The sequence below is a fragment of the Zosterops lateralis genome (assembly GCF_965231275.1).
Source record: "Zosterops lateralis genome assembly, chromosome: 2".
NCBI classification, from domain to species: domain Eukaryota; kingdom Metazoa; phylum Chordata; class Aves; order Passeriformes; family Zosteropidae; genus Zosterops; species Zosterops lateralis.
Window position 1 is genome coordinate 94237096 of NC_139763.1, and position 26836 is coordinate 94263931.

The window sequence follows — 26836 nt, forward strand, 5'->3', positions numbered from 1 at the left end:
ATGCTTGTTGCTCCCTGTCTGTCACTACTGAACCTGCCTTTACCTTTGAGCTCTTTCAAGCCCAGTTGTAAGGCAGCTCCCTGCTGGCAGCCCTCTTGCCTGTAGCTGTTGTAGTTTGAGTGAGCTCTCTTTTGAGATATTTTCCTACTGTGGTAACTAAATTAACAAGACACTGGCAAAGCCATAGCTGGTGTAGATCAGAGTACTGGTCAGAAGAATCAGCAAGCACTCTCTTGCAATGAAGACTCCTCTTCCACTTGGGACTTTGCAAATGAGTGAGCAGGGAGCAGTTGATCTCACAGTTGGCATCTGAAATAAAGTGGATCTTTAAGGTCTTTAAACGACTGCCACCTGCTTTCCTCAAAACAAGATACAGGAGGAAGCAAGGTGGGGATGGGGCTAGCCAGGGTACCAGGGGATTCCCATCTTCAGCAACCTTTGTCTACTTGTTTCTTCAGTGCTGTGAGCCAAACCAAGCTGCCAAGTGTTTTTCTCTGAAATAATGAGAATTTGCTTCTGAGGAATAAATGCTGGTGTAAAGCTTGCCTTGCTCTATTGTCTCCAAAGAGATGCTCAGCTCCTGCTTCTTTGTATTTTCTGATTTTTCATAAACTTTTTTTTGTGACTGGTGTTTATTGTTCTCTTATGAGAAGGGAAGAAGTAGAGAAGAGTCCTAATAAAAAGGTAATGCCCTGGTTTTGCCCCCAGAAGCAGTGCCAGGGAGTGAGCAGGGAACGGCGCCATCCCTTCTATTCCTGTAATTATCCTGGCAGGGCTCTAGGCTTGGATTAGGAGTTTACAGTCCTTCCTCATCCAGCTTCTTCACATTAATTCGTTCATTTTGTCATTAATAGATGGTGTGCACGCCACTGGCAGTAGAGCTGATGAGTTCCAGATATGTGCAGATAGTTGGCTTTAGTTCTGTTTTAAAAAAAGGCCCCACCAAAATCTCTGCCTCAAAAAGCCAAGAAAAAATATAGCCTTATGATGAGATATTTTAAAGTAAATAGGTCAGGAGATTTAACAAATGGATCTGAGGGTCCTAAATCACTTAAGGAAATTTTATTTCATCACAAATCACTTTTCCTTCAGTAGGGCAGAGGTGAAAGATGTTTTCAGGGTAAGAAAGATTTTTCTTTTTCATTTAACAGTGTGGTGAGTTGACCTTGGCTGGACACCAGACGCCCACCAAAGTTGCTGTGTCACACCCTTCCTCAGCTGGACAAGGGGAGAAAAATACACCAAAAGGCTTGTGGGTTAAGGACAAGGAGAGGTCATTCACTAATTACTGTCACAGGCAAAACAGGCTCAACTTGGGGGAAATTAATTTAATTTATTATCAAACAAATCAGAGCAGGGGAGCGGGTAATAAAACAGAACATTAAAACACCTTAAGTTCACTCTGAATTTTTTCTCCCTCCTCCTCACAGTGGTGCAGGGGCACAGGAATGGGGTTTGCAGTTGGTTCATCACACGTTATCTCTGCTGCCCCTTCCCTGTCACACTCTCATCCTCCAAGTGTGGAGTCTTTCCCACAAGCTGAAGTTCTTTATGAGCTGCTACAGTGCTCAAGCCATGGGGTGCAGTCCTTCAGGAACAGGCTGCTCCAATATGAGTTTCCATGGCTTCACAATTCCTGCCAGCAAACGTGTTTCCACTTGGGCTCCTCTTGGCATGAGGCCTCAGGTCCTGGCACAAGCCTGCTCCAGCATGGGCTCCCCACAAGGTCACAGCCTCCTTTGGACCTACTCCACTGAGGGGTCCTCCAGGGGCTGCAGGTGAATATCTGGTCCACCATGGATGTCCATGGGCTGCAGGGGGGTCTCTGTTCCAGCACCTGCAGCATCTCCTTCCCCATCTCCTTTACTCATTCTGGTGTCTCTCTCACAGAGTTGTTTCACTCCTCCTTCCTGGCTGCTGTGGCACAGCAGTTTTCCCCTTCTTAAAGGTGTTATTCCAGAGGTTTTACCACCATCACTGATGAGCTCAGCTTTGACTGGTGGTGGGTCCATCTTGGTGCTGGCTGGCATTGGCTCCACTGGACTCAGAGGAAGCTTCTACTACCTTCTCACAGAGGCCACTAGCCCCCCTACCAAAGCCTCGCTACACAAACCCAATACGGTTACTTGTGTTATCACTAATCCTGAGAATGAACACACCCATTTAGTTGATCCAAGACCATTCACTTTTTGTCTGAGATTTTATTTCAGATAATCTTTTTCCTGACAGTTCTGTGTCCAGCAGTAGTACAAAAAGCCATTCACATCATTCTGTACAGATCAGCACATACATGCTGACGTAACAGACCTATAAAACATCATCTTCTCCCATTTTAATGTGAGAAAGGAAAGGCTAAGCTCTACTCAAAGTACCAAATCACTTCCTGGGAGATTCAAGAGTGAACAGCATGGCTCTTCCACTCTTCAGATGAAAAGAAGAAATCAGGGTCAAACAGCAAGTGGGTGTGGCCCCTCTCCTGCTCCCCTGCTGCAGGCGGCTGTGGCCACACACACAGCTCAAGGCATGTGACAGGGCAGTGGAGCTTTGTGCAGACAATTGCAATATTGATACAAATAGGTGGCAAATTATCCTCCTCTGATGGCAAAATGAGGCTATTGTCACTTATGAGTCACCTGTTTTTTCATATATATCCCCATGTGTTTGTTTTCTTGTATTGGAGGAATAACAGCATACCCACTGGCCAGAAAGCCAAGTGCCTCAAAATAGCACTGAGATGGGTCTGGCTGCTCCTTCAGTTGTTCCCAGATGCTTTTGATGAGCTGGAAAGCACTATGTGGCCTCCAGGAGTATAAAAAAGCAGTGCAGTTGTCTTCCACCAGTTTGGTGTCTGGATCCAGCCCACAACAGCACAGGGGCCTGGCAGTAGGCATGGCACTTGGTCTTTCCTGCTTTCAGCTGCTTCATCCCAAAAATGTTTGCCTTGCTCAGCTCCTGAGAAGAAATTAAATACCATAGGGAGCAGCTGACATTCTCCCACTCCTCCGTGGACACAGCCATTAGACAAGAAATGTATTTCATGTGCCCACGCCAGGATTGAAGGAGGCTGCACAGAGGCTCTGTGCCATGGCTTGGCCCTCTCTGCATCCTTGAAGCCAACTCTACCTTCGACTCCTGTTCATCCCAGAACAACTTTATAGGGACATGGAATAATTGTAGCATGAGCCCAAGCTATCTGTGTATATCTGACCCTCTTCTCTCTTCAGTCCTTGCTTAGCCCTACAGAAAACTGACATAGGGATGCTCTTGCCCTCTGTTCAGACTCCTGGGAAGCTGTTGTTGACTCTAGGATTCCCACATACAAGGATCCCTGCACCACAATTTCTCAGAATGGACCCTGGGACTACAATGAATCATGACTCTTGGGTGTCAGATTTTTTGCTATGAGGGAAGAGAAAGAGGGTCAAGAAAAAGTACTGATTGGTGGATATTTTTGCTGCTGTGTCTGAGTCCTCGTTAAGTATTGACTAAGGCAAGCAAGCTGGAGGATTTTCAAAGGATTTTCCATTCAAATCAGTAGACAAAAGCTTTATTACCAGTCCCAGTGCTGGAAAATCATGTCAGGCCCTATCAAAATCATGACAGTGGCTTAAATAGAGAGTTTAAAAATAGATGTGTTAGGTTGTTACTACTATTATTATTATTATTATTATTATTATTATTATTACGGTTTCTGAATTATTAGGTTAAACTGGCATCAAGTTGTTTGTGTTCCTCCATGTCTGAAGCTCTAAAAACACTGAAAAAATATTAATAAACCCCCTGAGATCCTCAAAGAGTCACTTTTTTCTAGAATATGATCTTTGTGAAAAAAAAAATAAAAATCAACATATACTGTCATAAGAACCCTGCATAAGCCATGAGAACTGCCAATTCCTTTCTTCTCCTCAAGGGTTTAAAAATATACATTTTATCTGCTCATGTCTGACAGCACAAAATACAATGCTGTGACAAAGCAGCACAAAGGCCAGGTTTACTTCTAGAAGAAAGTAACACTTCACATTATTTAGGTGTTGGCAGAGAGCCCAAAGGTGCTGCTGGTAGCTCTGCTATCAGCAAGCCTCCAAGCTACCATACTGTTTGCACACTGCTTAGGATCCCTCTTTTTAATAGACCCAAAGGATCAGGGTCTGAAGTGCCTGTACTGGTACTGGGTGAGCTGTGTCCAGACCCAGAAGCAGCACAACCTCTCATGGCAGAATCACAGAACGCCTTGGTCTGGACAGGACCTTAAAGATCACATAGTTCCCACCTCCCTGCCTTGAGCAGGGATGTTGCTATGGGCAATGCTGTTTCTCTGCTGTGGGAAGGGGCACCTTCTACTCAGGCAGGTAGGTCAAAGCCCCTCAGTGACAAACCAATGCCCAGGGATGCTGCCTGGCCACCAGTAGCCAAGCACCCTCCTTTGTGTCACTCTTTGCCTGTGCCAACGCTGCAACACAGTCCCAAGGCATCAGATCAGTATTTAACCAGAACAAGTGGCACTCCTTTCTGCTCTCTGTTACTCCTCATGGCCTTGAGCCACCCAAACATGACTTTCTTACAGTCAGCCCTGGAAACCATCCTTTCCTGTAAGACTGGACAGAAGTGCCATACAGATGCATCATAGTGGCAGGGAGGGAAGGGAAAGAGGCTATGGCTGAGGACAGAAAGGAGCAACAGAGACACACAGATGATGGACACCAAGTAGTGGCTTTTTGAGCCTACCTGCAGCATTTTTAGCTGTTAAGCCCAGAGGGCTGAATAAGACTCAGACAAGCCACCAGCTGTGTCAGCAAAGCAAAAACATAGTGACAGTGGTGAATGACTCAAAAGGAAAGAAGGAAAGCAGATTTCAGCTTCCTGTCAGGCATGGAGTTCTATCTCTCATGAGGCCATGGACACCCATGCAAACATTTTAAACTCTGGATACACCTGCTGGCAGGCTTCTCTCTTATATCTGTAAGAGAGGGGGATTGGAGCCTTTCAGCATAAACTGGGATTTCAGCTTTTGCCTCCTATTGGGTTGTAGTTGGGTCACCATGTCCTTTGGCTATGTTGCCTGCTCCAGGCTGGATGTATCCCATTCAGAGTCCCTCAGGCAGCAACCCCCCTGACAGCATCCCTCCTGACAAAGCACCCCTGAGGAAGGATGGCCTGGCATTTCCTGTAGCAGCAGTGCTGTCCCCAGCAGATGTCAGGCTCACACCTCAGTCTTGAGTGGACATTTTGGGGCTGGGGCTGAACAACCAGGCTCATGTTAACTCATGGCCACCCAACTTTCCTGCAAAGTGGGGAAACATGAATGTATCCAGATGCACCAGGCACTTGCTGCTGCTTCATACCAGCCAACACTGGTGCTCAGGTGTTTATTTTTACCATAGCCCTTTCAGCCATTTAAAATAGAAGACAGTCAGGGAGCAGGTTACCTTTCAAACACAAGTCTCCTGATCTGAGGCAAATCATTGCACCCATTTCTGGCTACCTGGGGTTTGTGTGGGCAGAGATCAGAGACCTGCCACCAGGTTTGGTACATGTGGGTGGAGCAGGCTGGTGAAGAGGCTTCAGTGGGGGCTGACAGCTGGTGTAGCTAAAGGAAGGACCCCAGGGAGCTCAGAGATACAAGAAGGGTGGAGACGAGCTGCTGGGGGATGCAAGCACTGGAAAATCAGAAATGCTGAGAGAGCTGGCTGGGGGAAGTTAATAAAGCCTGCATGTCAGGGGAACTATCTGACAGGCAGACAGCCAGAGGAGGGGAAAAAACAGCTCACTTGAGTCCACAGACCCATAACTGGGTTATGCAGCTATGTAATCCACTTAAGCTCTAAAACTGTCCTGCCTCCCTCCCCCAGCCTCTACTCTCCTCTTCTGTACCTCTAATACTCAGAAATGTTTCCTCGAAGCTTTGCAGGATGTCTTGACAGTGGTTCAATTTGATTAGCACTGGCTGGGGAGTTTTCCCAGAGGATCTTGGGAAGCAGAGAGATCCATACCCCGGAGAAACCTGCATGGTATCGACGAGCTCACACACTGTCTGCAGCACTGGAGAGACCTGCTCTGTAAGAGGGGCACGCACACCAGCACAGACACGGGGGTGGGTTTTTTTTTATACCTGCATTAGAAAATACATGTGGACACTTAATGCAGTTTATTCAAAACAAGCTGTCTTCTCCCTTATATGCCATTCACCCTGAGAGAGATTAGAGAAGTGCAAGATGCAAAAGGCCTCTTAGATCATCTAGCCCATCACCCCACAAATGAAGATTTAATCCCATTAAGGGCCACAGTTGGGTTCGGTGGATTCAAGATTTGGTCCTAATTGCACAAACACAAAGCCATTACAAGACTGCAGTCTGACAGAGAAGCTTTCTTTTTTTACAGGGTATATAATTTCTTTAATTAAAGTGTCTTATCTGCATGCTAATAATTAGAAAAATATTGTCCACTTCTATTCTCGTTTCATTCTGATATCCTGGAGCGCTGGATATAAGCAGGAGGTGAGAATGTTCAAAGATGTGTATACACTGTGAGATCAACAATGCACAGCCATATCAAAAAGACAGGTCCTTGCCCATGAGGGGATTATAATCTAATTTATTATATGGACTGCAGCAGCGCATTACAAGAAAAAAAAAAAAAAAAAAAAAAAAAAGGTTCATTTTATAGGAAGGATCAGGAATGTAGCATCAAACCCTGATCAGGAAGGGAGGGGTCCACACTGATTTTCACATGGTGTGGATCAGCAGCTTACAATAGCTGAACTCAATGCAGGCTACATACTCATTTTGTTTGCTCTCTAATTATTAATTTAGAAAGGACATTCAGCCAGGGAGGGGACTGGATGAGAAATGTCCCTGAGAGCTGTCTGGATAAAATGAGCAAGAATGGATTTATGGAATGAGAAGGATAGAGTCCAGAAGGTTGTCTCCTGTAGCCAGGGTGGTGTGGGAGAGGGTAAGAGAGCTGTAAGGAAGAAGAGGACAAGGCTGAACACATTGCAAGGATGCAACCCACAATGGATCACAGGCTGGGAAAATGAGCAAAGAAGCCCCTTAAGAGAAGATCAATATGGAAGCAAAATGCAAAATTCAAGGAAAGAATACATAACAGGGGAATCAAGCTACACTGCTGTTTCTTCCTCCTCCTGCATATTGCAGATAACACCTAAAAGCTCAAAATCTTTGTGTATTGATTAAACTTGTTATAAAACAACAGCAAGGGTAGGTACAAATTATCAAACTCAACTTGCATTTGCAAGTTTTTAGTGGATAAACACCTTGGTCATCTTTCACAGTATAAAAAAAAGTATGCCACCATTGATCAATGCTAATGGCTTTCAATAAGGGCTAATTAAATTATGCTCTAAGATTGGACAGAGCATAAGCCAAGTCCTAAGCATGCCCTAAAGCCAGTCTGAAGGGAAAAGAGAAAGGGAACCTACCCATATGAAGCTACAGGGGATTATTTCACCTACTGCAATCTTTAATAAGACTATCAATCAGCCAGGAGGGATGTTTATCCCTGTCTCCCAACATATCATACAGAGGCATTGCTTCCCCAGACATGAGCAAATAATGAATTGTTCTTTGAACCAAGAGGAAGATGAGGCCCATCTAGTCACCACCTCAATCAAAATGGAAAGCACCAAGCAAAAAAATATAACCCAAGGCAAGACAGGAGAGCAAAACAGATTAAATATATGTATAAATATTCATACATAATAAGAGATGGGATTGGAACAAAAGAATAAATCTTAACAGACCTAAAGGACAACATAAGAGGTCTCCTGGAGTTGCTAATAGGAGAGACAGGTAAATTGTTACTAGCATCTTAACTTCTGCTGAACATCAATGTAATGAGAAAAGCAAGGAGTGGGAGCCAAGACCCCAGAAATCAGAGCTGTCTCTGCTGCCTCACACTGCTTAAGCTACTGAGACATTAAAGGAGACCCTCAGCTTTCTTAAAAAAAAAAAATTTAAAACGCATCTGTTCTTCACGGTTGCAGATAAAAACCTGGAAACACAAAGCAATCACACCCTGAAGGCAAGTGAAATGAACTCAAACCTTGTTATTTCAAAATCCATTATTAGCTTAAACTCTGAGGACTGATCTCTGTGGGGACAGTCACAGTCTCTTGTTTTGTGAGTGCTTAGGACTGAGAAAGAGGTGCTTAGAGCTGGGAACAGGAACACTTCCTTCTGTACAGCACTTAGACCAGGTAACGAAAAAAGAAGAAAAGATGGAGGTGAGAGACAGGAGAAAAAAACCTTTGTCTTGTTAAATACAGGGGACTGTGACATTTACAACATCCTTAATATTTATTTTGGCTCTTTCCAATATCTTGTACACAGCAATCTACAATTCCCAAAGGGGGTATTACTACCCAGAAGATCTGTAGTAGCTTATACCTGTTTGTGTGTATGTGACTTCACATCATTCTTCAGAAGCTTCTATATGCATTATATTCTCTTCCATGTCAATTCTACAACCACATTGGCAAAGATAATACCTTGACTTTGCTGATTGTGAAATTGTTGAAACTTTCATTTTAAGAGTGGCATATGAAGAAGCAAAGGATAATAATTTTAAGAAAAGACAGATTAAAAGTGATGCAGCTATTGAGCTTACTAGTGCAAGCTCTCCTCCTTCAAACTGCAAAGAACAGTGGCCATTAGTGGTACATTGTATATTACACTAGCAAGACGTGCTTGAGACTCACACTGAGTTATTTTACTATTCAGTTCATTTTTGTTGCTGATCTTTACCTTTTAACAGATTTAGTGCTAACATCTTCATGTATAAATGGTCAGATCAATGGTTCAAACCCAGAAGTGACAAGCAATTATTTAAATCGTCTTTGCTCAAATGTTAATAAATCTTGTTTGTTCCCTTATCCTTATGAAATGTGGTATGAGAGGTAATTAAAATGGGTGTCAGTGGAAGTGTGCACTTAGAAGGAATGCAGCTCTTGGTCCACACAAATTTAATATAGGGTCATTGAAGTAACAGAAAAAATAGTCACAACAGTCTAAGGAAATCAGCAAGACAAGCTGTTGGGGAAAGTAGCATATTTTCTCAGAATGGTTGATATAATTAAGAAAGTAACAAAGCTTTCAAGCACACAAACTCTTCATGTTGTCATCCGTTCTCCTGCCCACAGTATCAGCCAGTCTAATGAAAGATATTGCAACTCCTTACAAGCCTTGCTTCATTTACAGAGAGATGAACTTGTGATCAGGTGAAAAGATGCGACAGGCAGGACTGGCCATGCGAGCAAAGCAGATCCTGAATTATTGAAAGGCAACCATGTGGCTGCCACTCGAGCAAACACGGACAAACCATGAGAGAGGAAGTCAGAGGAGCAGTGCCCATGATGGTCTGCCTTTTAGCCCAGGTGCCTGTCTTTCATTTGTATCCGTGTCTATTAGGGGCTTCATAAAAGAGATTGTTCATGCACACAGTCTCACATGCAGTGCCTCTGTGGATGAGCTCACTCCTCTTATTTTCTGCTGTTTGTCATCTACAACTGGGGAAAACAAAATGGGGAATTGGTTAGTGTTTGGCCTGTTTTCCTACCCACATCCAGGTTAGACCTCAAGATGATGCAAACTGATGGAGACCCACTAAACTCAGGTGGGTCTGCTGAGTTATGCCAGTGAAGGATCCAACTTGTTTATTTATCAGCTGCTTATGTCTTACATGGTGAATTGGTCCTGTACTGATATTTAACAAAAGACATATTTATGTAAATTAGAGAGAGAGCGCATGCTCTCCAATGTTAGAAAGGATTGTTTTCTCCACAAAATATATCAGTTGAAAGACACACAGACAGGTGTCATGTTTGTTTTGATATATTGGGGCTTCCTGACATGAAAAACCACACAAGCTGTTTTTTTTTTTTACAACAAATGCAAACTTGTTATTAAAACAGAATTTTCAATTGGCAACAAAGCTCTTTTTTCAGGTTCTGCTGGAAAGCATTCAGCTTGGAGAAGGTCTTGGATTCCCAAAAGCTTTTCTGCTGTGGGTTTTTCCCCTTCAAACATGTCAGTTCATCTAATAAAAGTGACTTTCCCACCTAGAAACCTCACCTCACTTACAGCTTGAAACATTCATACTCCTTCTGTAGCAGCTTTTATCAGCTATTCACTAATGATGGTTTATTAGCAGCAAGTGGGGTCTAATATTCACCATCTTCAGCTATGTGAGAATTGCATGTGTGTGTTGCAAATGCCTGAGAACATGCAAGCTTGTGTTCTTCCCTAAAAGGGAAACTATAAATCAGTCACAATACACAGCTGCAACATAACAATAACTGTTGTCCTTTCATTTTCTGTGACAACTGGAACACAGACAGTGAACAGCAGGACAATGGAGTTGTGTCAACATGCGGGAGGATTTCAGAGTGCTTACAGATATGAGTCATCCTGGTCAGTTATAGAACACTAAACCTTTGGCATTACAAGACTTTCTCAGTGGTTTGATTCTATTTATTTTTGTCTTAATTGCTTCACCTCATCATTTCAGATGGTGTGAAAGGAATGCATTCAATGCTTGCAGAAAAAAAGGGCTCTCTCAGGACCATGGAGAATGGTCAGATTTCCTCAGGCTTCTCATTTGACTTATTCATTCTTACTCCCTGCCATACATACACACAAACGTGCACTTAAACATAAAATCTTCTACTTGTGTTATAGATGAGAAAAATGTTGTCAAGATACAGCAGGAGAAAAGCCTTTGGGATTTGTTATGGGTATGTACATCAACACAAGCATCTTCTCTGATTAAGGCTTTCCAGTGTATTTAGAGTTTGACCTCTTCTATATATTCATTCATACACTGCTTACTTTGTAGTGTCTCTTTCTTTACTATTATTTACTATTAGGCAGTTTTCCATTATTGTCTTTAAGAGAACATTTTGTGTTTCTACTCAAAATAAATACTCATCTTCCTTTCCTAGCCTTTTGGGCCTTGAATGAGAAAGTGTTGCCCTACTTCTTTTCCCCATTGTTCTTTTCCCCATTGCATTTAGAGTTGTCATCTCTAAATGCAGTTTAAGATCACTGATTCTGTATTTGGCAACAATCTGGCAGAATTTGGCATGCTGCACAGGGGTGAGGTCATTCAGTAAAGCAGGGAATCCATGGGGATCTGTGGCTGTCTTGTTTGTTATTAATCTGTTCCTCCCAGGAACTCTTTTGCTGTTTTAGCTTTTAATCTAACAAATATTTTGAGTAGCATTCTTTTTCTGGACAGATGATTTTCTCCATTGCCCTAATTATTTGTGCTACAGCCTCAGAAGGACTTGTAGGGCTGGCAGGTGGGACTGTGCTTTCATTTGCAAGCTGTGTTTCTTGCCTGTTAGAGAGAGCATATCCAGCTCTTTGTGGGCTTGATGGTGGTGAGAAACATTTGCAACATCCGTCGTTTTGCACTGGGGTGTCCTTTCCCCTGTCTTGATAACACACAGACTCTCCCTCCCACCCATTCACCTCCTGCACCGCTCATCTGTCATACCCAGATAATAAACTCAAGGCACCTCCTGCCTTGATCGTGGCCTTGCATATTTAAGTCATTAGAGCCAGGCACTTGGAGCACACTGGGGCTGTGGTGAAAGCTGATCACACAAGAAATACAGCAATCATTCTGCAGCCAAGGCTGTCTAGATCCCCATCCCGCTTTTATTTGAGTCCCTGCCACGGGAAGTATTGAACTGGACTAATGCACAGCAGAAAGTAAATGCTTATTGAAGAACTGCTCAAGTTTTATCTTGCCACATATTAAATGATCTTGAATTTGGGGTAGAGATGGGCAAGGCAAGAACACAAAGCAGCAAATGATCTGCCTGACAGGGCTTTGGAGTCAAGCCGCAACAGTCGAGTCTCGATGATATGTTTGTGTGTTGTGGGGAGAGAGGAGGGTGCACAAAGGGAGGGGCAGCCAGGCAAGGAGAATATATCTGTATGAGCTAATCTGTTTCTCTGCTTTCCTCCTCCCCTCCCCATCTCCCTTTTCCTGCCTCTGTCTCCTGGGAGATGACTCACACCTGCTCTGCCCTGCTACTACCATTTCCCATCAGAAGCACACAGTCACTCTGAAGTCACCCAAGCTGTTCTCTGTTAGATCCCTGCATTGCTTACATCTGCTCTTTGGTGTGCAGGATTCAAACACTCAGATGGGCAGCATGCCTGTAACTCAGCACAGACTCAGAAAATCCAGCCACCTGCCTGTGACACACTGATGTCTTGATAGCATCCTGGGCTTCTGAGTGTCCCATCCTAGTGGGAACCCCTTTTAGGGCCAGTTGATGAATCTTCTCTCTATCAGAGAAATGGTCTTTATAAGGACCCAGGCAAGGCATTTATCAACTGACATCAGGTCCTCAGGTAGACAAATGACTTTTCAATTCTAAAGGTCTGAGTCATTTCATCTGCATCTGGCCTTATTCCACCCACACCTCCCACCTTGGCTAAAACAGACTCTTTGGCCTGCATATAAACAACCACAGTGGTGTCCTCTAATGCTTTCTATGCAGGATCCCAAAGTACTTTAAAAACATTAATGGATGAAGAGTCAGGACCTCACCACAATGTGGCTAACCATTATTTTAATTTATGCTTTAGGAAACTAAAGGCATAGCAATAATCAGCACCTTCCCCAAGGCTACAAAACAAGTAGAGACAGAATATTGGAAAGGAATGGGGCAACACGGTCCAGAACTGTATTTGAGAGTCAAAACCATTCTTCAGTTCAGTGAAAAGAGTGAGCAAGCATGTTGCACACCTGTTAGTTCTGCAAAGCTTTGCATCTCTAAGTCTCTCTGTGAGTTTCAGTTTCAAGTGAGCCTGTACACTTTAGGGACATTCAGTGATAATAATTGAACTTGGTCACCTTTGTGGCTCAAAACAAGGCTACAGACTGAACAAAAGCTCAGAGGCTTCTGGGTCCTGATGCCCACTGAAATATCCCATGGGAAAAACTGCACATTACTTTGAAAGTAATCAAGAAGGTATTGTTCACACTTACTATCCTGCAATATATTTTCCTTCTTTGTTGGGTACACATAAAATACCAATCATTACAGTATCCAGAACTGCTTACAGGTGTTATCAAAGACAAGAAAGATGGTTTGATTTGAGCTGTCAGCAGCAAATTCTCTGTGTGCATAGATACTGCACATATCCAGCACACACTTCTACAGCAGACAGCTAGAATTATCTTAAGAATATGACAAATGAAGGCGTGGTGGTTTTCCCTAACTACGAAGATGTTTTCCTTCAGATTTGATCCCTGTACTGTGCTCTGACAGTTGTCAGCTTAAGGCTGATCTCCAGGAGAAGTCAGATCTAAGGTGTGAGCCTTCTTTAGTGGCAGTTAAAGTTCCAGGAAGAGGCTTCCTTGAAGCATGAGTGCCCCCTTCAACCAGAGATGTCAGTCCAGCTTTTAGGGAGACTGATGGCCAAGCCAGCTGCCCAACACAGCACATATAATCTAATTTTTGGAAGTACTAAGAACCTTTACTGACATAGATCCAGACTTGCATGCAATCAGGAGAAAGAGGAATTTCCTTTCTCCTCAACACAAGAAAGGCAGCCAATCTTTTACAATTAAAATAATCATGAGCATATGCCTCACTTCTTGCATAAGGCAGTAAAATTACATCCACAGTTATGTTTCACTCTCATTTTCTTTGGAAAATATGATCCTGAAATAGAGCCTTGCCCTTTCCCAGTGATAATTTTTTGTCCTGGTACAGGAGAACAACAGTTCAACACAGGTTTCCAAGAGGGCTTTTACATCCCTATAGAGGGAAGGATGCCTACTTTTCTTTCTAAAGATTTTAATCTCTGTTTGGTTCAGACATTCATTGTTCCAGATGTCACTGGAAGTCCCAGTAAAAGGTCTCTTTTATATATACTCCAGAGTTTTTCTTCAAATTGACAGTTCCTCTCTGAGGCCCTGAATTTATACATTGCCTTCTTTTCTGCCTCTCCTGGGTGTCTGTCTTCTTTCTATCACTTTGTTCACGCTATCATGTACCTACTTCCTCAGATTTCTACCTCCTAAAATGCTGCTTTGATTTATCTGCTTCCGCTTCAGCTTTCACTCTGGCATTGATCAGCAGAGGCATTTGGGAACTACAAAATCTGCCCCATCCCTCCAGCTTAATACTGAGCACACTTAGTAGGTGCATCTTACAGCCTGTCCTGGTTTTGCCTGGCATAGAGCTAATTTTCTTCCTAGTAGCTGGTACAGTGCTGTGATTTGGATTAGGTATGAGAATAATGTTGGTAACACAGGGATGTTTCAGTTGTTGCTAAGCAGTGCTTACCTTAAGTCCAGGACTTTTCAGTTTCCCATGCTCTGCCAGTGAGCAGGTGCACAAGAATCTCTGTGATCACAGAGCACGTACCGGAAAACCAAAGGATCAGCCCCAGCCAGCATGGACTTAGAAGGCAGGTCCTGCTTGAAAAGATCTCTTTTTGTGATCAGGTGACCACCTGGCTGATGAGTGAAAGGCTGTGGGTGTTGTGTACCTGGATTTCAGCAAAGCCTATGACACTGTCTCCCACAGCACTCTCCTGGAAAAGCTGCTACCCATGACTTGGATAGGTGCATCTTGCACTGAATTAAAAACTGGTTGAATGGGAAAACAGGCCCAGAGAGTAGTGAGAAATTGTGCTGCATCCAGTCAGCCATCTGGTCACTGGTGGTGTTCCCCAGGGGTCAGTGTTGGGCCCAGTCCTGTTCAGTATCTTTATGGATGACCCGGATGAAGGGATCGAGTCTACTCCTAGTAAATTCAGGGACAACACCAACACCAAGTTAGGTGTGAGTTGATCTGATGATCTGTTGATCTGGAGGATAGGAAGGCTCTGCAGAGGGATCTGGACAGGCTGGATGGATGGGACAGGACCAACAGTACAAGGTTCAACAAGACCAAGTGCTAGGTCCTGCATTTTGGCCACAACAGCCCTATGGAGCACTATGGGCTTGGGGCAGAGTGGCTGGAAAACCAATGGGTGGAAAAGGACCTGGTGGTGCTGGTCAGCAGCTGCTGAAGTTGATCCAGTGTGTACCCAGGTGGCCAAGAAGGCCAATGGGATCCTGGCCTGTGTCAGTAATAGTGATTGTCCCTCTGTACTTGGCACTGGTGGGGCCACACCTTGAATCCTGTGTCTAGTTCTGGTCCCCTCACTGCAAGAAGAACATTGAGGTACTGGAGCATGTCCAGAGAAGGGCAACAGAGCTAGTGAAGGGTCTGGAATGCATTTCCTACAAGGAGTATTGAGGGAACTGGGGGTGTTTAGCCTAAAGAGGAGGCTCAGGGGGACCTTATCACTCTCTACAACTCCCTGAAAGGAGGCTGTAGCCAGGTGAGGGCTGGCCTCTTCTCCCAGGCAACCAGTGACAGGATGAGAGAACACAGGCTGTGCCAGGAAAGGTTTAGGTTGGACATTAGGAACAATTTCTTCACAGCAAGGATGGTTAGATGTAGGAATGGACTGCCCAGGGTAGTAGAATCACTGTTCCTGGAGGTGTTTAAGGAGAGACTCTTAGAGCCAGGGTCTACTTGACATGGTGCTGTGTGGTCATAGGTTGGACTGAATGATTTCAGATGTCTTTTCCAACCTAACCGATTTCGTGATTTTGTGATTTTGTGATTCTGGAGTCTGTGAGGGAGCATTGCTGGGACAAATCATCCAAACTGCCAAAGGGATATTCCACACCATACAACATCATGCTCAGAATATAAACTGGGGGGAGTTGGCCAGGAGGGACTGATGACTGGTCAGGGATAGCCTGGGCATTGGTCAGCAGGTGGTGAGCAACTGCATCATCCTTCACTATTTTCTTTTGGGTTTTATCTCCCCTCCCTGCTCCTTTTCATTATTATTATTATCATTAGCAGTAGTTTTATATTTTACTTTGTTTCACTCATTAAAATGCTCTTATCTCAGCCCACAAATTTTATTTTTTTCTGATTCTTGTCCCCATCCCATTGCATGGGAATGGGTAGTGAGCGAGTGGCTGCATGATACACAGCCCCATTTACTCCAAGGCTTCAAAACACAGTGGAGAAGTCAGGCATCACCTCTCAGGGAGTAGTAGGGAATATGTCAGCCAGGATAATAACCTTTTGTAGTCCTTGTTTCCAATGTCTTAGAGACATTTTAAATCTGGATTGGCTTTTATCATGTTCCTGATTATACAGGTTGTGTCTCAGTTAAGAGAAACAAAGCCTTAAAGAATTGCTCCAGATACTATCTGCCTAGTACTAGGACAGAAAATACTGGCCACATCTATACTTAGCTGACCCTCTGGGTGTCTGAGGCACTCCCAAAAACACTCCCACACAGCCTGGAACCCCTTGTTCACATTTTGCTGATAAACAGCATGGACCTGAGCTGGCCATGCATTACATCCCCTTGCAGCCCGTGATACTGAGGGCCTGCAGGGAAGCATCCCACTCTCTCTCTTCATTTAAAAGGTCAGTCACTTGATGTCATCCAAGGCCCCTGGGATAGGTGGAGGCTAGCAGTGCAAGTGGGGGTGACTGCAGCAGACTCACCCTGTGCTGGCATGTGCTTCAAGGCATATTCCCCTGTCCTAACTTTGACCCTCCTGCTACCAGCCATGGAGGCAGTCAGTGTATCACCACAGAGCTCAAACAAACAGCTAGGCATTGTTTCTCAGCTGTCCTGCAGGGCTCTGCTCTCTCTGTTCTCTGTAAGTCTAAAAAGCACCATTTTGCTTTGCTGTGGCACTGAAATTCTGCTGTGCAGCAGCAAGGCAGCCCACCTTGCTGCCTGATCTGACATGGCCAGATTTTACTGTCCACCTGCTCCACACACACACTGACATACACACACAATCAATCCCTCTAAACTTCTAATCAAATCTGGCTGATTAACATTTAAATGCCAGCACCAAAGCCTCTTTTGAGCTGCACTTACAATGATCAGTCTTTCCAAGAAAACTAAAACTCCAGCTTGTGGGTGATGGAGCCTGGCCTGTGAAGATTCATTTCTAATGCTCTACCATGTATTTTTTGGATTAACACCTTTGGACAGTGTCCCTGTGGCTCAGGTGGATGGCAGGACTGCATCTGCTCCCTCTCTGAGACACCAGGAATGAAAGAGCTTGTTCAGAAAGCATAGAGAGAGAAAAGTCCTCAAATTGTCTGGGATCATGGGATGGCTGAAAAATAAGGGTTCTAATGGTGATATAAAAAAAGTATTAAAGCAGCAGGCTTGTGCTTTCTATTGTGATTATCTTGCTTTGGTCTTATGGGGCTAAAATAGGAGGGGAGTTCTGATGCCAAGATCATGGAACGCACTGGCATTGTTTAAAAACCCTATGCTTTCTGGCCACCAGTACCTGAGACTTCCTCTAGGAAATCCACAAATTTTTAACCTGCTTTTGTACCTGTTAACCTTTCTAGATCACCACATTGGCTTCATTTGCAAGCTGCTTATCATATCAGCTAGATGCTGTGGCCAAGTTATCCTTACAGCAGGACTCGAGACAAAAGTCAGTGAACAAACACATTGCATCAAATGTTTACACATGGCCCTTACCTTCCAAAGTTGGTCAGTTAGTGTATGCTTCTTCTGAAAGTTTTCCTTCAGAAAACAGCAGCCTGCAGTGGTTGAAAAGGTTAGTACTTCCTAGGAGATGAACCAAGCAGAAAGCACAGACTATCTTCCGTCTATTGTAGGAATTCACATTTTGTTCCCGTGTTGGAGACTGTCTGCTGCTCTGGCCTTCCCATCTTAGGAGGGGACATAGCAAAGCTGGAAAGGGTTCAGAGAGAGACAATGAGGTTGTATGGAAAAGCTTACATAAAAGGGATGATAAAGTTATCTTTAACCTAGAAATGAGACATCTGACAGGACTGTATAGCAGCAAGTGGCATGAAGATGGTAGAGACACACTGGCTGTCACCTGTCTAATCTAAAACAAGAACACTGAACACCAAATTAAGCTGGTAGGTAAGACAGATAAAAAAAAAAAAAAAAAAAAAAAAAAAAAAAACACACACACAAAAAAACCAAAGAAGGTACTTCTCTTCAATACACAATTGAACTGGGGAACTCTTTACCACAAGGTCTGCAGTGACCATAGCTAAAATTTGGAGAGCAGCTGGACAAACTGTTCGATTTCTGTCCATTTCTGTCCATGAAATGAGACCTGGTTCAGGAAGTCCCTGAGTTGCAAGCAGAGCAGAAGGTATAGTCAGAGACAGTGCCAGACATACTTTCTCTATTCTGACATGTTTGTTCAGCTATCTGCTTTTGGCCAACATTGCTCTAAGCCAGTACTGTTGCTCTTATATTCCTCTGTCATACATGGGCCTCCCAAGTGGAGATCATCAGCTGCCACTCTACTATCAGCACCATTCCCCTGTGTCAGGCAATATGTGAGAAAGAGCCTGATGGAGTTAAAGGCACCATTTTCAGAAGCAGAAAGAAGATGAAGGGAATGGCCACCTGGTAAAATGCAAAGCAGTATGGAGAACCCAAAATATTGCTTGAGATATGGCTCACATACAGGAAGAGACATAACCGAGCAGCACCAAGCAAGCCCTTGCAGCCATCACTATCCACCCCCATAAGACTTTAAAAACAAAAAAAAAGAAAATAAAAAGAAGCTTGTTTTTGCTGGAAAGGAAGAGGATAAGCATCCATATCACAGAAAAACACATGCTTTTAGTTGGAGCAATTTTAGATACAGCTCCATGGGAGAAACGGAGACCTGGAAGCCTATGGAAAAAAATCTACAGCTTGATAGAAGAATCTCTGCAGCTGGGAAAGCCAGCCTGTGATAAAACCCTTGAGTGTCCCACATTTTGGTACTTTGGAGGGGCTGAAAAGAGACTGGATCAGTAGCATTTGCATCATATTTGCACTGTATTAATTTCATGCATCTGTCTTCCTCTGGTGCCCTGTCTGGGCAAAATATAGGAGTTCTCTCCCCGGTTTTCATACCTTAATTTTCTGTAGAATGAGAGAAGAATTAACACTGCCTGTAACTAGCCACTTCCAGTGGCTCAGTGCAGGCAGGACATGTCATGCTCACCTGCACTGAATTTTCTGTTACCCAGCTGGTGTGTTTTCCACACACACACACAACTCAAGGTTAAATTGATCTCTGGATTCAGGAACAGGGGATGTCTTCCACTGGTCAGACTGCTTAGAAACACTGCTTAGAAAGGTGTGGGGAATTTGTTTTTTACCCCATAAGTTTTCTTTCAGTGTTCTTGTTTTGGTTAAGAGGTTATTTGGTTTTTAATAAATGCCTGACTGTATCAGCAATCTAGCATATTAATGGTGGTGACCTGTTTCTCCATCCTCTTCCAGAAAACGTTTTAATACACTTTTTATCTTATAATAAATTGTGAGTTTATTGTAAGGTTATAGGGATTTATGTGATTGTAGTGAGCAGAGCAGATCACAGAATTACAGAATCTCAGAATCATAGAATGGGTTGGGTTGGAAGGAACCTTTAAGATTATCTGATTCCAACCCTCCTTCACGAGCAGGGACATTTTCCACTAGACCAGGTTGCTCAGACCCCCATCCAGACTGGCCTTAAAATGTTCTATAAAATGTTCTGTAAAATCTCCTGAACCAGACCTCTAAGGCATGGTGGTTCTTCCCCAGGTGTGTTTCTGGTGTACAGGCAGCCTTCTCAAATCCATCCACATCCTGCCATTTGTGACACAAGTCTCAAAACCTTCTTCTGTGATAGTTAAGATGACTATAATCAGAAATGGAGAAGAAATAGATAATTTTTAAACTACAAGGTCCAAGTCTCCTTCCCCATTTGCTGAGAAGAGAAGCAGTGTACCCTAACTTTGCAATTTCTTCTAAACAACCAACTGCCAGTCCTGGAGCTGTATTTGGCATCCACTCATGCCTCTTTGCAACCACTAGAATTCTCTCCTTTCCCTTCGATTTTCCCATTATCTCCCAAGTATTCTGCCTGCTCTGGCCACTCCTTCACTGAAGGCTGTGACTTTGCTTCCGGAGATTCAAACAGGCTGTCACCTTTCATCAATAACAATTTTCTTTTTTTCCTCTCCAGAAAGAATTGCCTCTCTGGCAGACAAAGGAAAGCACCTTTCACATAAAAGTGGAGCAGAACTAATGTATTTACTGTATTTGCCTATTTTATTATTCCTTGGAGATGTATTAGTTTAACAGGTTTATTTATGGTACGTGAAAAGTTAAATATTCCTTTGTCCTTGGGATTTACATAAACTGGTGTGGTGTGAGATTCTGGGGGTTTTAATGAGGTATTTGTCAAAATACTCTCCCTGGCAGATTTTTTTTAATACCTTTGAGACCATAAAAGATCATTTTACTACAATACTCTGCTTCTATCAGCGCCTGTGTGAGTGGCTTGTAATATCCTATGGTTGTATCCTCTCTAGATGTCTGACTTCCCTCTCAGAGGAGTAAGAGACAAGAGGAGCAGAGCCTGAAGGATGCCTGCCAGAACCTCCCCTTGAGCCAGGACTGAGTGGGGCAGCACAAGCTCCATGCCTCCTGTCCAAGTCCTTGGGGTCAGATCAGGGGTCCTGCAGAGCCCACCCAATGGCCATGGGCCCCCACACGTAGAGTTAAGACACACACCAGGCTTCAACCAAGCTGTTAGCATAAAATCCTACAAACCAAGGTGTCTTCCTTAGCAGAGCTTAACATCAAAAAAGATCTGGAAGAAAATGGTGGTGTGTAGTTTTGCTCTGAGGAAAGAGCAGCCAACATGTGATCTCTCAGGCTTTCAGCATAGGGCAGTCCTTTTCTTTAGCATAAGGATACTGTCCCTAGGAGGTGGCCTTTACCATAAGGGCTGTACCATAGGAGCTGGGGCAGGCTCACCACTTCCAAGGATTTCGAGGCACAGCACCCCTCCTGAACTAGCATGGCAGTAACGCCCAAGTTGGACAAGACATGGGCTCCAGGTGGAGTCGGATAGATGACCCATCCCTGATCAGGTCCAGGAAGATGCACCACACTTGTCTAAGTAGGAACAGCCCCAGTCTCCCCTGCCACCCAAAAATACATGCCTGCATCCACCAGGCCATAGTTGGGGCCCCAAGGGAAGGATTACCTCTGCTGGGACATGGCCAGGGTTGGAGAAACAGGAAGGGTAGAATGAACAGGCTCTGTCCTAAGACTGCAGCCAGACAAGAGAGGAAAATGGGAGTGGGTTATGTAAGTGGTGCCAGTCCCTCTGCTTAAGGACACCGATGGAGATGGAGGGAAGGCGACAATTATGTAACAGCATTATTTACAGGTCTGGCAAAATCCTTCACAACTTCTGAACATCCTTTTTTGTGCAAAGCAAGCCAGACGGGGAGTGAAAATTACAGCTCGTTAAGGAAACTTAATGAATTCATTTTTACTTCAGTAATTCTTCTGCAAATTAGAGAACCCAGAAAGTTCCTTAAAAAAAAAATAAAAATAAAAATAAAATTAAAAAAAAAAAAAAGAAGGAAGAGAAACCAAAGTAAACCAAAAAAAACTTCTAACAACAAGAAAAAAAAAAAAAAAAGAAGCAGAAAAGAAACAAATTTGTAATATTCAACTTAGTAGAGTGAATCAATATTTACTTCAAAACATGCTGGCAGTAACATACTATGTATAAACACATCCTCATTCTCTCTGGGTCTGTGTGGGTGTTGATCTCAGGCTATGGCTCACTAGCATAACATGAGTAGCTCTGAACCCTGGCTGATCCCAAGAAGAGATCATGCAGGCTCAGCTTGCACAAGTCAGTTCTGAATCACATCAAATCTCCAGGTATTGAGGACTGATACAGAACCCTTAGGTACAGAGTATTTCCAGTTTGAAGTTCAATCGCTAAAGACATTTAGAAAAAGGCTACAAAGGCAAGAGACATGGTTGGGATGGGTAGTTCCTTTTTGGCTCTTTTTTCACATTGACATGTAGAGAAATCACTACACAGCACTTTGACAATGACAAAGCCATGTTAAGGTCCTTTCTTTGGCATGGTTTTGTTAGCCTGTATCTATGGATTCCTTTCAAGCAAAGTGATCAAGAGCCCAGTGAAGATGGTCAGACTTTGCACTGGTCTTTAGATCAAGACCCACAAGATCAATTCTGTGAAGTTTCAACTAATTCTGAGTACCTCCAGTTCTCATTGAAATGATAGTAGTCAGCATCTCCAGAGGTATCTTATAGATTTGGGCTCTGGATCCACTGTGACATGCAGTGAGCAATTTATTTGTTTTTCAGGTGACTTTTCCAATGTCACCTGAATCACATGTAACTGAATGGACAAGAGGAGCCATCTCCATGTGCACAAATGTCTCCTTTATTCTCCTGTTGGCAAGAGAGGCAGGGTCACCCATCAATGTCATAGTGACAGACAACCAAAAAAACCCCTCAGGTGCAGTACTAGAGAGTCAGGTTTCCAACGTTATTGTAGGGCTGTTACAGCTCCTAAAATATTCATTCATTTTTTAATAGGTTATCTGTTAAATTTAAAAAAAAAAAAAAAAAAAAAAAAAAAAAAAGAGGGTGCAATTCTCCAAAACTAAACAAACACATTTGTTGAATGGAAGATGGAAGCCTTAAATTTCAGAGTGCATAGAGAGCTTTAAAAGCTGAAGTGTATCATTTATTATTTATCACCACTTATAAATTTTAAGTAATCTGCTAAGAGTTATTACCTAACACTTACTTTTCAGTGTCCAAAACACACTTGCTGTGTGTACACAGTTAGTGAGACTTTCAGCAGGGCAAAGGAATAAATCTGACTGTACCCATGGTCTTCCAAGCATCCAGACTGCCACTGGCCACCACTGTAATGAAGGAACAGTGCTTCATACAACAATTACACCCTTTTCATCTGGAGGGAATGCAACCTGAAAGAAAGACAGGTCTAAGCTACCTTCTAGGTGCCTGCTACAGTCAAAAGAGTTGAACAAAGCATCTTTTGTGAGTAGCTCTAAAGTAACTCCATCTGAGGAGAAATAGGTTAAATTATTTGGAGCAGAAGGGATGACATGGGGATGCAATGATCTCCCATCTCTTTCTGTTGATTGTAGGGGAAGCCTGGACAACTCATTTATTTCCCCCTCAGTTTTTTTAGGAAAGATTTGATAATTTACAGCCCAGTCAAATAATATTCTTAGCAAAAACAAATGCAGAAGAACTACAGCACACAGGGCCTCCAAATATCTACATGCTAGGGATGAGTTGCTGGGATGGCATTTATCCAGAGATACTGAAGCTCCCAGGCCTCCCTGTCTCACCTCAGACAATGTGCAAGTTGGACTAATTGAGACAAAGGACTGTAGCCCTGGACTTGGGCTTTTACACATTCTTCTAGTCCTCTTCACATATTTGAGTGTTTTTTGCCAGTGCCCATCTAATCCCATGGGCTGCCACTTTGTCTGTGAGGGATTGCAGGTGTGAAGCTGCTCAGACTCACAGGGAGCTGTGCTGCCTTCCTCTGCTGAAGGCCAGCACTGACATTTCCAGATTTGCCTTCTTTGCTCAAGGAGAAGGCTGGAGCCATGTGTCATGGAGCCATGCACTAGGTGCAGTAAGTACATCCCTTAGGGGATTAAGAGCAGACATTGTGGGAAAAAGAAATTCCAATCATGCATGTCCTCACATCCTCCTCGCTGTGTTTCTGCACATGGCCTGAAAGACTGGAGACTTGACTGCAATAAAGCAGAGCTGTGACTGTGTGAATAACTGTACCAACAACCACACCAGATTAGACAAAAGGTTGAGTGGTGAGGGGTTTAGCATGCAAAAAAGGCAAAAGCAGTGCCTAGGAGTTAGCTACTTCCATCTGCTATCCTCTTTGGTTGCCCATTCAATCCTCAGAAATATAAAGAACGTTATCTCCACAACTAAGTTTAAGAAATGAAGATAATCTCTTCCTCTCTCATATCTTCACTCCCTGCTATTTCTTTTTTGCCTCAGCCAAAGATGTGAAAACAAGCTTGAACTGCTGAGGAGAGAAGCAGCTGCACTGATGTCAGAGCTTCTCCGAGGACATTTCCCAACAGGCCTGGAAAAGGATTACACTGTAGCTGGTAACAGTAGGGGATGTTGATTTTCAAATCCCTTTTATTCAGCATTTGTGTCAGCGTTTTCATGCGTGTTACCTCTGGGCTGAGCCAAACATAAATCTGTTCTTACCAGTCTTCTCATTAGCATGCATGAAACAAACATTAGCAGAGAGGGCATCGGCACCGAGCGATAGCAATCCATTTATATTGCTTTGGGAGGCAAACAGGAGGTGGGGAGCACTGGAGTCTGACACATGGGCATGGCAAGGCTGCTGCTGAAGCCTGTCCATGGTGCAGTGTCAAGTTGCTGCCTGCAAGGTGGGGCATGAGACATACAGGGAGCCAGAAGCAGGTATAGTACCAGAGTTTTAGGCTTGGAAAACAGGGAGGTCCATTATTCGTTGGTGAAAAAAAATATTCTTTCATACTAGGTTTGTCATCTACTTTTACATCCACAGCCAGAGAAGAAATTATGCAGTTTTTTCTCAGTCACTGCCTCAAACCAGGCTCACAGGAAGAAGGTCCCAGATTTCTTTTAGCATTTTGATGGTGGATGACTTATGTATTTAAACTACATGGATGTCCTACATCCTCAAAAGCAGGAGGGATCACCAGCAAAACACAGAACATTGAAGACTGTGAAGGTTTTCTGCTGTGCAAAACCCAGTATGCTGAACAAATGTTGCTTCATAATAAAGATATAAAGATACCTGTGAACACATGCTCTCTGCTAGGATTCATGCTAAAGAACAAACATTCCATACATCCTTGTAACTGTGGTGGCTGGACTTTCCCTTTTCATGCAGCAAAGCTACTGCAAACAAGGCATTGTACCAGACTCTGCAGCAGATTCCATATCGTTAATAACATTGGAAGGCTGAGAAATTGGTGTCTATCAACAACATCCCTTGTGTTAAATTAATGACATGTACCAGAAGCAAAGTAGGAAGATTGTTATTTTGGTCCCATCTGGGTCCTGTGCTAGGGAAGCAAAAAATGATGGAGTTGTTTTTTTTTTGGGAGAAACATTTGGCTATCCAGTCAACCTTTTTTATTTTTTTGTTGTTTAATAAGTCACAGCATCAAGCTCTGGTTGCTTTCCAATTCTTCTCCAGTCCTTTCGGAAATGCTGTAGTGAAGAAGCAAAGAATATTGCAAAGAGCATTGCCTTGGCATGGAAAAGGCAGTGTTTTCCTACACAGCTGACCTGAGCATATGGAAGTGGAAAGACTGTATCTCCACTCTTTAGTGAACTAAGAGTTTGCACATGGGTGGAAAATGCTTGAGGTGCAGCACCTCAACCCAAAGGTCTCACTCAGCTTGTCTGGAGGACCAGTGCAAAGCCTTCTACCTGAACTGCAATGACTTCATAACTCCAGGAATCTTGGAAGGAGATGATAGAGCAGGATGCTAAGGCATCCCTATTTATCCCTTCTGTGTTGTGAACAGCAGTGAAGTACTCCATCAGGATCTATCAAATACTTGTGCCTGTATTTGAGTCTCTTTAGAGGTGTGATGGCTGCCATTTGAGTTTCTTGCTCCAACAGGCAATGGTTGAGTCTTTCTCCACAGTAGTATCTTATCCACACCCCCAATAGTAAAGTACCTCAACATTCAGAATGCATTTTTAAAGCAGCCAGGTCTAACATGAGACGAGTATGTCCCTTGGTGTTACTGTCTGCAGAAACTTGTCTATCTTTGCACACTGAGCCAACAGCTCTGTATCGCTTATTTAATCGAGCTTCTGTAATGCAGATGTACCACAATCCTCCCATAACTATTCAGCCAAAAAATCAGCATTTAACTCCCCTCTGTCCACAAGCTGAGCACAGTGCTTTACCTTCCACACCTAAGCAGATTCCCAGTTACTCCACACTCTCAACATTGAGTCCTTCTAGCACGGCTATCTCATATTTGGTGGGAACAAGCTTGCCTCATCACTTCTCAAAAGCATCTCTGGACAAATGCAGGCTCTCAGGCTGTCTGTTCAGTTTGGCCACTGCCATATCAGCATCTGATTTTGCTTTTTCTAAGTCATGTGCAATACGCCCATCCTCCTCAGAGATTCAGGGAACTTTGTGGTTCTGGTACACATGCAAGTGTCATGGCTCTGCTCCCTTTCCCTCAGTCTGTGGATGTCATTGGAGGAAACCTCCAGGCACTGAATGTTTTCCCTCTCCTCTTGTTCCCTGGCTGAAAAAGTGAACATCAACCTGCTGTGACTTCACCTACATCAGTTTTAGGGGTTCTTGCCTGAAAGATGTTTAAAGTGCCTTACAGTGTGTTATCTAGTACTATTCTAGTTATGGGATCTCTTACTCTAGGAAATTGCCCAATATCCCAAGGAAAGCTGCTTTATGGCAGATCTGGACACATCTGGATTTCAGCAGTGAAAGGTATCTACTGCTGGGCTAGGAGTAGGAAACTTCAATCTCTTTCCTTCATTACAAGTAAGTGATCTAGATGTAAGTGATCTACAAGTAAGTGATCACATACCACTACTCTTACTATACTTTTCTGGCTTCCAAACACAGGCATCATCAGACTACTGAAACTACCACCTTCCAATAACTTAATTGGTCAACAAGGGCTGCTTGTATTTCACTTATGAAATATTCTCCTCCTTGTACAATGAAAACAATTTACTGCTTAGGACACATTGAGACTGAGACTCCAACAGCCTTTTGTTTTAAAGAACTGAGCTAGATGCTGAGACAGTTCAGACTCTCTGTGGCAAGGTGCATTCAGAACACAACCTTTTAGAAAAGGCAACAGAGC